Genomic DNA, 15,607 nt, shown 5'->3' with positions numbered 1-15,607 from the left:
TTAGCAGCAGTCCAGTGAACAGTGGTGGGTGCATGAAGAAACTGGCATACTTTGTTGACAGCAAAAGAAATATCAAGCCTTGTCAAAGTCAAGTACTGTAATGCACCAACTAAGCTCCTATATTTAGTGCTGTCCTCTTTGCTGACAGGTGTACCTTCTGTAAGAGACAGTATTTCAGAACTTGACAAAGGAGTGGGTGAGGGTTTACAACCTTGCAAGGCAGCCTTTTTTACCAAATCAGTGGCATATTTTTCCTGAGAGGTGAAGTCCATCATCATGTTTCTTCACTTCAATCCCAAGGAAATAATGAAGATCTCCAAGATCCTTAAGAGCAAAATCTGTACTCAAATCCTTCAACAATGCCGTTATTGCTTCATCAGATGAACTTGTAACAATAATGTCATCAACATAAATGAGAACAAATATGGATGTGTTCAGTTTATTCTAAATGAACAGTGAAGTGTCAGACTTGGAAGGAACAAAACCAAGTGTCTGCATCTTATGACAGAGGCGTGAGTACCATGCCCTTGGTGCTTGCTTTAACCCATAAAGTGCTTTGTCAAGTTTGCATACAAATGAGGGTGCTTTTTCATCTTCAAACCCAGGAGGTTGTTTCATATAGACCTCCTCTTCCAGAACGCCATGCAAAAACGTATTCTGAACGTCTAGCTGCCTAAGACTCCAGCCCCTAGAAACAGCAATGGACAAAACAAGGCGTATGGTTGCAGCTTTAACAATGGGACTAAAGGTGTCCTCATTGTCTATTCCATACCGTTGTTTAAAACCCTTGGCAACAAGTCTTGCCTTGTACCGGTCAATGGTCCATAAGATTTCCTTTTTATTCTGAAGACCCATTTACAATCAATAAGGTTTTTACCTTGCTGTGGAGGGACTAGATGCCACGTGTTATTTTTCTCAAGTGCTGAATATTCTTCGTTCATTGCCCTTTTCCACTTTTCATCATCAAGTGCTTGCTCAAGTGTAGTTGGCTCACCTGGTTCACCTGTAGAACAAACTAGCCCATACTTTGTTATATGCTTATAATCAACAGGTTTGATCACACCTTGTCGTAGTCGTGTTTGTCGTTGTGACGGTGCAGCAGGATCGGTAGCCAAAGAAAATCTCGAATCAGGAATAGGAGTTCCGGACGCTGCAGGAGATCTGGGCGCTGCAGATTCCGAGGCAGATTCGCCTCGTGCTCGCCCCGAATCTTCTATGGCTTCGGCCCGTGAACCAGGTGCTGTAGGCGCCGCAGAAGATTCCGGCCTCCCGACCGGCTCGTCAGGCGCACATGATCGCGCGGGCCTGCGCGAATCTGCACCGGATTCAGCGCCCGTCAGCCGCGCCTCAACGCGCCGCTTGTAGCAGCGCGATTTGTCCGGGAAGCGCGCGCCGCTTTGACCACCCGGATGCTGCCAGTTGTCGGGTGCTGAGCGGTGCAGAGCGGGCGCGGGATCAGCTCCAGCTGCGGACAGGCGCGTGGCACGCGCGGAGTCGCTGCCGGTCGCACGGGCGGGCGGACCCGCTGTCGGTTCTGGCTCATCAGCGCGCGTGGATCCCGGCGCAGATTGCCTGCGCTGCTGCTCCTGCGATGATCCCGAGGCGGATCCGGTGCACTCCGAGGCAGATTTGCTCCCCCATCATGACACATGAAATATGGCACTTGGGGAGTAATTTGTGCATCATTTTCTTCTCTGTTTTCACTTCCTTTTTCTCCTGCAACATCACAAAGCCCATGCGCATGGTTAAGAGGGTTAGTCATCATTGAATCATCACAATTATTTTCTCCCCCGTGATCAAGGCCGGATAGATGAGGTGGCAAAAGAAGTATTCCTTGACGAAGTCTAGCGCCAGCATTAGGATGAAGATCAGCAAAAGGAAACTTGGTTTCATCGAAGATCACATCGCGAGAAATATAGACACGACCAGTGGAGATGTCAAGGCATTTTACACCTTTATGAAGCGGGCTATAGCCAAGAAAAGCACATTGCTTTGAGCGGAACATGAGCTTGCGATTATTGTAGGGACGAAGATTGGGCCAACACGCACAACCAAACACACGAAGTGACTTGTAGTCAGGTTTATCGTGAAGGAGCCTTTCTACTGGAGTTTCATTGTTGATAACACGGCTAGGAAGCATGTCTATGATGTGGACAGCGGTGAGGAAAGCCTCATCCCAAAATTTGAGGGGCATGGAGGCACCAGCTAAGAGAGCTAGTCCTACCTCAACAATGTGTCTATGTTTGCGTTCGCCAGACCCGTTTTGTTGGTGAGCGTGAGGACATGACACATGACGAGAAATACCAAGATTTTGGAAGAAAGAGTTCAACTTTTCGTACTCCCCCCACCCCAGTCTGATTGGACAGCAATAATCTTGCTGTCAAACTTGCGCTCAACAAGAGCTTGAAAGTTTTGAAAAACATGAAAGACATCTGATCTTTTCTTAAGAAGATAGATCCAGGAGTACTTGCTATAGTCATCAATAAAGCTCACGTAATAAGTGTGTCTACCAACGGAGTTAGGGGCAGGACCCCAAACATCAGAAAAAATTAATTGCAATGGTTTTGTGGACACACTAGTTGATATAGGATAGGGTAATAGATGACTCTTAGCACGTTGACATGAATCACAAACTGTTTCAATATTGCGCTCACCAACAAACGGGAGCTTATTTTTCCTAAGCAATCTTTCAACTAAAGAAAAAGAAGCATGGCCTAATCGATCGTGCCACCGGGTTGACGAAAGCTTGGCAACATCGTAGGCTTGTTTATTGAATCTTCGACGCTCCGAAATCAATGGGTAGAGCCCTCGAACGCATCTACCTCGATAGAGTACTTTCTTCGTTGCCCGATCCTTGATCAAAAAGAAAAGAGGATGAAACTCTAGAAAGACATGATTATGAATGGCAATTCTATGAACAGAGAGAAGATTCATACTAGCACTAGGGACATGCAAAAAATTTCTAAGATGAAGTTTGCGATGGGGAGTTTTAATATCTGTATGACCAACATGACGAATCCTCATACCTGCTCCACTGGCAGTGTGGATTTGGTCCTTGCCGCGGTACTTCTCCCGCATGGTCACCTTTTCAAGCTCGCTGGTGATGTGTTAGGTCGCCCCGCTGCCAACATACCAATTGGTATCGACGCCGTAGGAGCCATCAGCAGCGGCAGCCACTTTGTCCTCGTCCTGGGAGGAGTCATCATCGTCGTCGTAGCGGTACCAGCAGTCTCGAGCGCTATGCCCGAGCTTGCCGTAGATCTGACAGCGCGGTGCATCTGGGCGCGCTCTGTTGGAGCCGCGGCCGCCACCACCGCCGCGTCCCTTCGAGTTGGTGGAGAGGGAATGGCCGGCGCGTGGAGTTGAGGAGTTGCCGCCGCCACCAGATCGGGCCTTGCCACGAGGAGGGCCACCGCGGCGGCTGCCGCGGCCACGAGAGGCGGCGTTCGCGGAGGACTTGAAACCACCCGACCCCTGGTAGAGTGCCATGCACTGATCGAAGTTGCTGAGCATGGTGAACAACTCATCCAGGGTGACGGGAGAGGTGCGAGCGTCGAGGGCCGACACTAGAGGCTGGTACTCCATGTCCAGCGCGTGGATGATGTAGGAGACGATCTCGTCGTCTTGGAGCGGTTTGCCGGTCGCGGGAAGCTCATCGGCGAGGCCGCGCATGTGGGCGAAGAAGGTGGCGACCGGCTAGGTTCCCTTCTGGGCATGAAGCAGAGCCGTGCGGATGTTGTTGATGCGGCTAAGCGACTGCGAGGAGAACATGGCCGCCAGGGTTGTCCAGAGCGCATGCGTCGTGGTGATCGCGGTCACCTGCACCAACACCTCTTTGGAGAGATTGTTGAGCAGGTACCCGAGCACTTGTTGATCCTCCCGGACCGAGATTGGGTGGAGAGGGTTGGGTGAGGTGGAGTCCTTGCCGTCCTTGTCCTTGCCAGGAAGGAAGCGGGCCGGCTCCGGCGTGCTGCCGTCGGCATAGCCGAAGACGCCAGCTCCCCTTAGCTGTGGCGTGATCTGGACGCGCCACAGTACATAGTTCGTACGGGTGAGCTTCTCCGTGACCTGATTGTTGAGGCCGATCTGGGAGGAGCCGGAGGAAGACATGCTATGCACTAATGGAGATTGGAAAGCTAGATGTATTGAAAGAGGGATGCTCTGATTACCATGTGCGATAGGCGGAAAGCGTCTTACCTCGATGGAGGGACGCGTTGCATGTTTATATGCAGCCGCGTTGCATGTTTATATGGCAGCCGCCTATCGCACAGAGACAACTCGAGAGCCGATTTCCTGTTCGGATTCATCTCCCTCTCCTCCAGAGCTTTACCAATCCTTACCCTGGACAATCACCTCGGCGAGAGATGGATATACGAATCAGATAATGAAAAGCTTGTTATTTAGCATACATTAACAGACAAATAGTGATGTCCTAGACTATAATCGACCCCCCTAAATTGTAAACATCATCATGGCAATGATCCCTCACGGCGATGACACCTCATGAACAACAACATACCCTGAATCTGTAAAAACATCTCACTCATGATCCAATAAGATGCCAGAAAATTAATCATCCGTAATCCAATATCATGTGCATCCATTCGTCACTCATAACAAACTAGCCTGACCCCACTCTAATCTACGCGGATATCATATTCGGCATGGGCAATTTTTAACAGCCCACCTATGAAACCCCAAGAAGACAATCTTTGAAACCTATCAGTAGAACATCTTCCCAAGCAAATCACCCGCCAAAAAACACCACAAATCAGTACCAGTGCTCTGGAATTCCCTATCTCCAAACTCCCCTCAGCTATAGGATTCTCAAATCTCCAATTATGGGAAAAAATCGCACACACCATACTATTTTTCCTAAATCAAACCCCTGTAGGTTACATCTAAAACATTAGGACTATTTTTCCTGAACCTAAAAACCTAACTATGGTTTCAAAAGATACTAGGAATTGTTGCTGAAACTGTTAGAATTAATCCGAGGCACTCCATCGATATACCGAGAACCAAGCAATCACACCAACAAGACACCCAGATTTATTAATGAGGTTCACCGATATGGCTACATCCCCGGGGCCTGACTATGGGCGCTTCTACCCATGACACCGCTACAATACCGCACACCGGTTGCCCGGGCGCCGGCACATGCCGACGGCTCCCCCCATGTGCCTGTGCTAAAATGTTGGCGTGGGTTACATCGTGTGTTTACCCTCGCTATATATGAGAGGCTTAGAATATAAGTGTTCTATTAGGACACAACTTCTACTGTATCTACATACAGTCCAAAACCAAGTCCAACTGTAACCTACCTTGTACAATAATATTCGACACAACTCTAACAAACTCCACCTTGGCGAATATTCTCCACCACCTTGGATTCATCCATGCGTCGAACCTCCATGTACATTGGACTTGAGATACGCCATTAGCACTGCTGCTACTATCAGACTCCACATGACTCCACCTGCAACTGTAGTCCCTTCTTGTCTTCTTCACAGTCAACACTCGAGCAAAATTAAGTTCCTTATTACTATACTTTGTGCTCCCAACTTTCGAAGAATCCGTTCAACACCATCACACACCGACCACTGTCTGCGTGAAAATGAACACCTCACATATTGGACGCCACAGATAAGAGTTACCTGAACTCAATGTTACCGCTCTTTCTTGACTGCTTGTCTGAAACTTGAAGGAATTTCACCGTCGCCCTGTGTCACCCTGAGTCAAATTCGCAATTGTCTCACCCTTCATCTGGATAGTCTCTGGCATGTCCCACAGCTATAGCACTCTGCCTCCTTCTGTATTTGTCATCCGCATTTTGCCATGTGCACTGAACACCACAGAATATACGGCCATGTACTCTCTCAGCTTTGGACAATTTCAGACTTTCCACCACTTTCTCAGATTCTCCATGGTCAACTCATGTCCATCAACCGGCACCGATAGACCTAGTCACCAACTTGAATCTAGTACTCGTCAACACCACTTTAGCACCCCCTGCATAATTTGCCTGACCACATGTCTGACCACCAGTGCCTTGGCCTGTCGCCGTGTCCCGTGCTTACCGCGCGCCTCACATCTATCACCGCATCGAGCCTCTGCTGTCCCGGTCGAGTCTCCAGGATTGCGAACCCACACCACTCATACCCCTACCGCAAAGAACCACCGATCATCACTGACTGATGCCGAGTATCACATCTCCATCAGACCACTGGCCCCAGTCCGATCCACATGTCTATCACTATCTCGCTGAAATAGGCTTCCACTCTGAATTCTTACGGCGTAGCCCCTCCATCAGCACAGAGTGAAGTCTTCCGCTAGACTCCAACTCCACCTACAACATGACTCCATGTAGTTGCGCCTTGCTACCCCACGCCCGGTCGACTTCCAGCTCTCATGTGTACACTGCCTTGAAGCAACCCTGCGCCATAGTCTTGTCAAAGCCGCACAAGCACTACTAAGGAAAAGTCTAGCAGTAGCACTCCCCCAGCACTACTGCTAAGGCGCTATAGCTAACGTATAGCATTAGCTTTTGTGTTCCAGCGCTACTGCTATACCTACTTAGTAGTAGCGCTGTCTCAAGAACGCGCTACTGGTAGTTACTAGCAGCGCCTCTCTGAGCCGCGCTACCACTATTATACAATATTCTATTTCTTTTTTATTTTATGTTGTATTCATACACTGTTATACAAGTTTTCATATAGTAGAAATTTAGAGATTTTGTTATTACATCATTGAGTCAAAGGACCGCGGATGCTAATCCAACTTGGTCACTTTGGATCCATCCACTTGAATCTAATTCGCGCGGGTTTTTCACCCAATGATATAATAACTCATCATCATCATAATATCACTAATAACTTATCATCATAATACATCATTGTCATGTAACAACTCCTCATCATCATCATTTTCATCCATGAGACATTATATAACAACTTGGTCACTAGATATAATAACAAATCGTCCTCATCATCATTATAGTACTCATAATCACTACTCCTCCTTCTCATCATCATCATCAGCTCTAACATATTGTAGCACATAATAACAACTTCTCATCATCGTCATAGTCATATATAATCAACACTAACTAATTGTTCTTAATACCTAGGACCTACTTCTCTCTCCTAGGTAAAATACCATAAAACAGATAAATCGGTCCATCTCCGTAATGGAGAATGGAGATAAACCTATCTCTAATCCTGGGACTCTAATGGGAAGACAAACTGCTGCATGCAGGGGCGGAGCCAGGATTTAGGCATGGGGGGGCGAGACAACAATGAAGGCGAAAAATATTTTGTCTCACAAACTACATAAGAGTTTTAATCCCGATATTACTTGCTGTCGGTGCAGGTCTAGCTATAGCTTATAGTATTGAACAACTCCATGTGCACGCCATGTAGATGAAGTTGGTAATCATATTATTCTGAAATACAGCATAAAGTACGTTGGTACGGAACATTATCATCATATGTATGTTTACAAACATGACCGATCATTGTCTAACTAAATAGCAGGATTTAGCTTGCATTCATATAGTCTTGCATGGAAAATCAATCGACAACGGACATACTTAAGCATCTAGAACCAATATGCGTTGTATTTGAAAAAAAGGTGACCAGGTTGCAAGAATGCATACCTAGCTAGAGTATGGAATTAAGGCCCAGCTCGTCCCATCTGCTTGTCATAATGGATGATCGTTGTTTCCGTAGACCACAGGCATGTGGTAACCATCGATGGTCAACGTTGCTCGACGAAGCATGGAAGGATTCACGCTTCCGAAAGATAGTGTGCGCCTATTCCCTAGCATGGCGATGATGGCCGACGTCAACGCTTGATTAAGCCCTAGCCTGTCGTGGGCGGCGGCGGCGGCGACAAGAGATCAGTTGGAGCGTGGTTAGGTCAAACGACACAGAATGGAAACGAACGGCTGTACGTGTAGATGCCTGTATTACATATGGTCTTCGATCGATCGCTTGAATCACGTGATTGGATTGATGCGTCTAATTCACTCACGGGAACCATTTGTTTTGGGCTTGGGCCAGCCAACAATGTTGGGACGCACAGAAAAAAGGCCTATACTTTGTTAATGGGTGAGGTACTAAGCAACAATTATACAGAAAATTAGTATTAGCCCCCGCTAAAAATTCATGGGGGTGGCCGATCCATAGGGGGGGTCTGGCCCCCGCTCGCCCCCCTACTGGCTCCGCCCCTGGCTGCATGGCACAGGCGCAACACGAAGGGGGGGGGGGGGGGGGGGCAACTCGATGAGCAATCCACGAAATCTGACGTGACAAAAGGGCAGCTAACACCAGGGATAGTTGGCCGGAGGCAGAACAAAACATACCAGTTGATCTTGACGTCATTGGTAGGCATCTGGCCGGAGCAGCACAACCGCCGCCGTTCGCTGAAGTGATGGAGATTGGGATGGAGGAGACGAACCGCTGTGTGGCTTTGTTTTATTCCACGTAGCCCCATCGTGCCATGTTGGGGGGGTGGGGTGGACAAGATTCTATTGGGCCGGCCCGTTTTCTTCTTTTTCTTTCTGTTAAAAAACTGCAGCAAGAACCTTATTTCGAATGTGAGGGCTTGAACTCGTGATCTCTCCGTTGAAACAGCAGCGCACTAACCAACAGACCACCTTACCGATTGTATCCTTTTACTTATTTTCGTTATTTTAGTTACGTAGGCCGTGAGAGCCCACCAAACCAGCTTTCACTGCTCGCTGATTTCTGGGCGTTTTTTAATTTTTTTTATGGTTCGTTTTTTCTTTTTCTTTTCTCATTTTTCTTTTTTTATTTCTTTTTCAAATTAGTGAAATTTTTAAAATTGAATGAACTTTTTTTAAAATTCGATGAAAAATTTAAAATTCCATGAACTTTTTAAGACGTGAACAATTATTGAGAACATGAACACAAATTTATATACGACTAGAGATTTTCAAATATACACTGAACATTTTTTTGGTGTACGATGAACAATTTTCAACTACACAGGGAACATTTTTGTGATATACATTGAAATAATTTAAAACATTTTATTCATTTTTTTGATATAATATGAACAAATTTTATACATCGAACATTTTTGTAATATAATCTGAACAATTTTTAACTACACATTGAACAATTTTGTGATATGCGCTGAAAAACCATTTAAATACCCATTGAACATTTTTTTATGTACACTGAACAATTTAAAATTGTGAACAAAATTTGAAAACTATGAACACGTTTTGTAATCATGAACAAAAAACGAAAAATACATTAAAAAAATTTAATAATTCGCAAATCTAATAAATAGCGCTGATGCATTGGTCTTAAATAGTTCGCGTTCCTTGTAGTCGCTGGTGCCCACAGGTTGTAGTGGTTAGCAAAACGGTTCTCGTGTTGTAGCCGTAAGGCGTGAGTTCGAGTGGCTGTTAGATTTGCCTTAAGCGCCGGTTAGGAGCTCCCCTGAATTCTGTCCTGGAAAGTGTGACGTGGGGCACAGACGATGTCAACGGGCCGCACAGAATACGTCTAGCCATCGCGGGATGTATTATCAAGCACTGGCCTGCCACCCGTTGTCGGGACGCACATCCCAAGGCCCAAACCGACGCCCAGGATACCGGCCTGTCTGTGGATTAGCCTCTATGAATCCGCACTCAGAGGTGGATTATAGGGTAGTGCTCTTCTTACAGGACTCACTTTCTTTTCCAAATTTTGGTCAAGAAAAAAATAGATATACACATGCATGGTGTGATTGTAAAAGAGAGAAATAAATGGATTGGATCAGAAAATAAAGCAATCAGTTAAATGTTGAAATATTTTGATTTTTTTTGGAAAGAAGGATGACCCCTGGCCTCTCCATCTGGGAGATGCATGTAGCCACTTTAATAATTATTCACAAAGACCTTACAAAATAATACATTAATATGTCTGAAGTCGTCATCTTGGCAGCATCTGTCGCTACTCCTATCCATTGATAAAGGATTGCAGAAACTGTGAGCCGAATACCAGACCTCTCACCTAAGCTTAGCATATAAAGTTGGAGGCCCCAACCAAGCCACATACCATATCTGGGGCACAAAACCGGTCCAACACATGGTCATCGTTCATTGCTGCCATCTTCCATCGATCCATCTTTAGAGCGGATTTGCCAGGCCTGACGCATCCACCTTGCCAGGCCTGCTATCAAAGCCACCTTGCCAGGCCTGCTATCGAAGCCACCACGGCGCCAGACAACACCTCCTCCCTACGCGCGTCCATCATCAGACATCCGTCGCCGAGGCCCTGCCACGTCGCACTGCCGAGACTCCACGTTGTCGATGCGTCACATGGAACGTCGCTCCACCATAGATGTCGTCCACTAGTCCCTCGAGCCTATCCATACCTCCAAGAATGAAGCATGCAAGAGGGATACGACACAAGAGCGTCGTCGTCTTCCGGTCAACCGACCTAGGGTTTCCCCCGAAGGTGGCGAATAGAGACCGTCGTTTATTCTGGTGACGAGTCATCAACCGGAGAAACCGAATCTCTGTATCAACTGCAAGATGGCCGGATTGGGGGCTGTTGCGATGGCGACAGTATTCCGGACCCCTCTGATCTGCCCAACCGGATTGGAATATTCATGGCTGGTACACAAGAAGCGCTTCATTCTTCGACCGCTGCGGCAATAATCCCCTGTGCGCCCGCCGGCTCAGGTTTTATCAGATCTGTTTGATGCGCTGGCTGCGCTCATGGTAGAAGCTAACACGGCGGACCAGGATGCTCACAATGCGGAGATTGCAATAGTGAGGGAACAGATCACCCAGGCCAAAGCAGACCTAGCAGCTGAAAATACCAGGATGGCTGTAGAGCGGGCCGCTTTGGATGCGCAAGCTTATAGGCTCATGTTGGATCAGAACGCGTCGCATGAAGTCATGAAGAGGAAATACAGATCCTGTTTGCCTTCAGTCTTCGAAGCCAGAGATCTCTTCAATACCCCAGGGGCAGGAACCAGTAATCCGCCAGTGGTAAACCGGGCGGAAGCACCTGGGACGGGCGCGCCGGTTCAGCCCCGTTTGATAGATCTACCTTGCCATAACATTGTTGTACCTCAGGCTGTTTCAACACCCTGGGTCACTACTCCAACCCGATGGACAATCTCGTTGCTGCTGCTGCACGACTGGAGGCCATTCCAATTGAAGGTGATTCGCCGCAGGCGGTAGAGACGCGCCGGGTCAAGGAGCTTCTCAGGACAGCTTTGGGCCAACAGGAAGTATATTCGTACAGCCGCGACCGGATCCACTCAACCCCTCGTCCAAGCCGGAGCTATAGAAGGCATATGGATGAACCGGCCGTGTCAAGCAATGAACGACGTGGAGCACCCCGCGGCAACAACCCGGCGGGTGGTGCTGATAACGCTCAGGAAGTGGTGGACCGGGCCCGAGCACGCAGGGAGGCCGAGTTAGCCGCACAGTATCAGGCTTGGCAGCTTACGCCGGTTCGTCCAACTACCTCGGTCGAGCCTGGAGTTACCTCTAGTTCTTTGGGGGTGCCTTGCCTTGTCCCCTCTTTACGCAATGTGCGCCTGCCAAGGATTTCAAGGGCCCGCGCAAGGTACCAAATTATACGGCGGATCAACCTCCAGAGACATGGGTGGAGAGCTATGAGATGGCCATGGAGATGCTTGACGTGGATGATGCGGCGTGTGCAAAGTATTTTACCATGATGCTTGAAGGAACGGCCCGTACTTGGTTAAAAAGCTTACCGGCCAATTCTATCAGCTCATGGGCCCAGTTACGAGCCCGGTTTATCAGTAATTTTAAAGACATGTGTAAGCAGCCTATGTCGATAGTGGATCTAGCTGCCTGTGTCCAGGAGGAAGGAGAATCAACGACTCATTGGGTGCGCCGGGTCTCGCAAGTTCTGCATTCATCAGACCGCATCAATGCTGACACCACGGTTATAACCCTGGAAGGCAATTGCCGGTTTGGGCCCCTAAAGCTAAAGTTAGGGCGGATGAAGCGCCACTGCACTGACATGGGGACTCTCATGGCCGCTTTGGTAAAGTATGCCGATTCTGATAGTACCAAGGATCCCGAGTCTGATGATGACAAGACAGGGAAGGAAAAGAAGAACGGCAACTCCAAAGGTCAGCAACATCACTCAACAGGTAATGGTGGCGGAGACAAGCGTAAAGCGGATGGCAACATGGACTTCGTGGCTAATACCAACGTGCAGGACAAGGGCCAGCGACGCAAGGGTAAACCGCCGAATCGCAGTGGAGCACCTAACCCTAACCCGGACCGCCTAAATTATTTATTGAACCAGCCCTGTCCGAAGCATGGGACGAAGGAGGTGCCAGCAAACCACCTTTGGAAGGATTGCTACATTATGCAGGAGTTCAAGAATTCTAATGCTTTTCGGTATGATCATGGCTCCGGCGGTGGCGCGGGATCCGGGCCGGGTTACGGTGGAGGAAATTCCGGCTCAGGATTTAATGGTAATCCGGGCGGACATAACAATCAAAATAATCAGAATAACCAGGGTGGTTACAACCAGCAACAGCAGCAGTCAGGTTACCAGAGCAACCCAAAGCAGTTAAATAGTGGGCAGTATCATGTATTCACCACTAGCTTGGACAAGCGAGACCGGAAGGTTCAGAAGTGGGCAGTCAACTCTGTTGAACCGGCCGTGCCCCGTTATCTGCGCTGGTCTGAACAGCCAATCATATGGAGCAGAGAGGATCATCCTCCCCGGGTTGACAATCCGAGTCAGTTGGCTCTGGTGGTGGCACCTCAGGTGGGAGGTTACAAGTTCACCAAGGTGCTCATGGATGGAGGGAGTAGCATTAATATCTTGTATTATGAAACCTTCCGTCGTATGGGGTTAACAGATAAAAATCTCAAACCGTCCAATACGGTGTTCCATGGTGTGGTGCCTGGCAAGTCAGCATATCTTGTTGGTAAGATAGCTCTGGAAGTGGCCTTTGGGGATGATTATGATTCCAGGTCAGAGACATTGACATTTGAGGTGGTAAAAATCCAAAGTCCATACCACGCCCTGTTTGGGCGACCGGCCTACGCCAAGTTCATGGCACGACCCTGTTATGTGTATTTGCAGCTCAAGATGCCGGGTCACAAGGGCACAATAACGGTTCACGGAAGCCGTAAAGTCGCCTTGGAGTGCGAAGAAGGAGATGCGGCCTACGCAGAGTCGGTTTGTGCCACCGCGGAGCTGAAATTTTATAAGGACAATGTTGATCCGGCAGATATGACTCCGTTGAAGAAGCCAACTACGGAGCATGATCCGGCCCTGAAATTCAAATCGGCAGCTGAGACTAAGCTTGTTGACTTCGTGCCTGGCGATTCGTCCAAGCAGTTCAGCGTCAGTGCCAACTTGGATCCGAAATAGGAAAGCGCGCTCATCGAGTTCATCCGTGAGAATCGGGACATTTTTGCATGGAAGCCTTCTGACATGCCAGGTGTACCGAGGCAACTCGCTAAGCACACTCTTAATGTGGATCCTAAGTACAAACTGGTGAAACAGTTCCTCCGCCGGTTTAACGAAGAAAGACGCAAGGCTATTGGAGAAGAGGTGGCCAGGCTCTTAGCAGCTGGCTTTATCATTGAAGTTTTCCACCCTGAGTGGCTTGCTAATCCGGTGCTAGTGCTTAAGAAAAATGGCACTTGGCATATGTGTGTGGATTACACTGACCTTAATAAAGCTTGTCCAGCGGATCCTTTTGCCCTCCCCCGTATTGATCAAATCATTGATGCTACAGCGGGTTGTGAGCGTTTGAGCTTTTTGGATGCATATTCTGGTTATCATCAGATCAAAATGGCGGTTAAGGACCAGGAGAAGACGGCGTTCATCACTCCCTTTGGAGCCTTCTGCTATGTGTCTATGCCTTTTGGGCTCAAGAGTGCCCAGGCAACCTATCAACGATGCGTACAAAATTGCCGTCACAAGCAGATTGGCCGTAATGTACATGCTTACGTGGATGATATTGTGGTTAAGTCAAGGAAGAAGGAGACTCTGGTTGACGATTTGAAGGAAACCTTTGATAACCTGAGGACGTACAAGATGATGCTCAATCCGGCCAAGTGTGTTTTTGGTGTACCGGCAGGTAAATTATTGGGCTTTGTGGTGTCCAACAGGGGAATTGAGGCTAATCCGGAGAAGATCACAGCCATCACCTCCCTGGCTAAACCGAAGTGTATCAATGACGTTCAGCGTTTGGCTGGCCGGATTGCCGCGTTGAGCCGGTTTATCAGCCGCCTTGGTGAGAAGGCGATTCCTTTGTATCAGATGTTGAAGAAGACGGATCAGTTCGTTTGGAGTTCCGCTGCTGATAAGGCATTTGAGGATTTAAAGCGGCAATTGGCCAATCCGCCTGTGCTTGCCGCTCCCATTGACAAGGAGCCGCTACTGCTATATGTTGCTGCTGACGCTCATGCAGTCAGTGTGGCTATTGTGGTGGAGCGGAAGGAGGCAGGCAAGGAGCATCCGGTTCAGCGTCCAGTTTACTATATCAGCGAGGTACTTATTGAATCCAAGCAAAGGTATCCACATTGGCAGAAGCTGGTATATGGAGTTTTCATGGCAAGCCGGAAGCTGAAGCAATATTTCCAAGGGCACCCCATCACAGTGGTCAGTTCTGCCCCCTTGGGTGATATCATCCAGAACCGGGAAGCGACTGGCCGGATTGCCAAGTGGGCTATAGAGCTTGGGCTGCACGGGTTGAAGTATGTGCCTCGGACGGCGGTGAAGTCTCAAGCACTTGTTGATTTCATCAATGATTGGACGGAGCTACAAGCACCTGAAGAGAAGCCAGATCACACATATTGGACTATCCATTTTGATGGATCCAGGCAATTGGAGGGCTCGGGGGCTGGAGTCATATTAACTTCCCCACGAGGTGACAAGTTCTGTTATGTTCTCCGCTTAATGTTCCCTTGTACTAACAATGCAGCTGAGTATGAAGCTTTGCTCCATGGTCTCCGGATGGCTAAAGAGATGAATCTAAGCCGGGTTAAGTGCTTCGGTGACTCGGACCTAGTGGCTCAACAGGTGTCTGGCACCTGGGATTCTAAGGACCCGCTCATGGCCGCATATCGCCGTGAGGTGGATATTGTTGCAGGTCACTTCAAAGGCTATCAGGTGGACCACGTGGACCGTTGGAAGAATGAAGCGGCGGGCGCTTTAAGCCGGTTGGGCTCTCAACGTAAACCGGTTCAGCCTAATGTTTTTCTTGATGTGCTGCACAACCCGTCGGTCAAGCTCCCTGGTGAAGCATATTTGGCTATTCCTGATCCGGAGGCTCAATTGGTGGCAGCTCTTCACGTCATTCCGGATTGGATGCTTCCTTATCTTGCGTACATGAACTGGGGCGAGCTACCAGAAGATGAAACCTTGGCCCGGTAGATAATCCGGCGATCCAAGTCTATGACTATTGTTAATGGTGAATTGCATCATTGCAGTGTGTCAGGGGCGTTTCAACACTGTGTATCTCCTGAGGAAGGCTGTGAAATTTTGCGTGAGATCCACAAAGGAGATTGTGGTCATCACGCCGGTTCAAAATCTTTGGTGGCTAAAGCGTTCCGCCATGGTTTTTATTGGTT

This window comes from Triticum urartu, chromosome 7A (genome assembly GCF_056163025.1).
Source record: "Triticum urartu cultivar PI428250 chromosome 7A, HENAU_Tu73, whole genome shotgun sequence".
Lineage (NCBI taxonomy): Eukaryota > Viridiplantae > Streptophyta > Magnoliopsida > Poales > Poaceae > Triticum > Triticum urartu.
The sequence above is the reverse complement of the archived record's forward strand: the minus strand, read 5'-3'. Positions refer to the sequence as shown.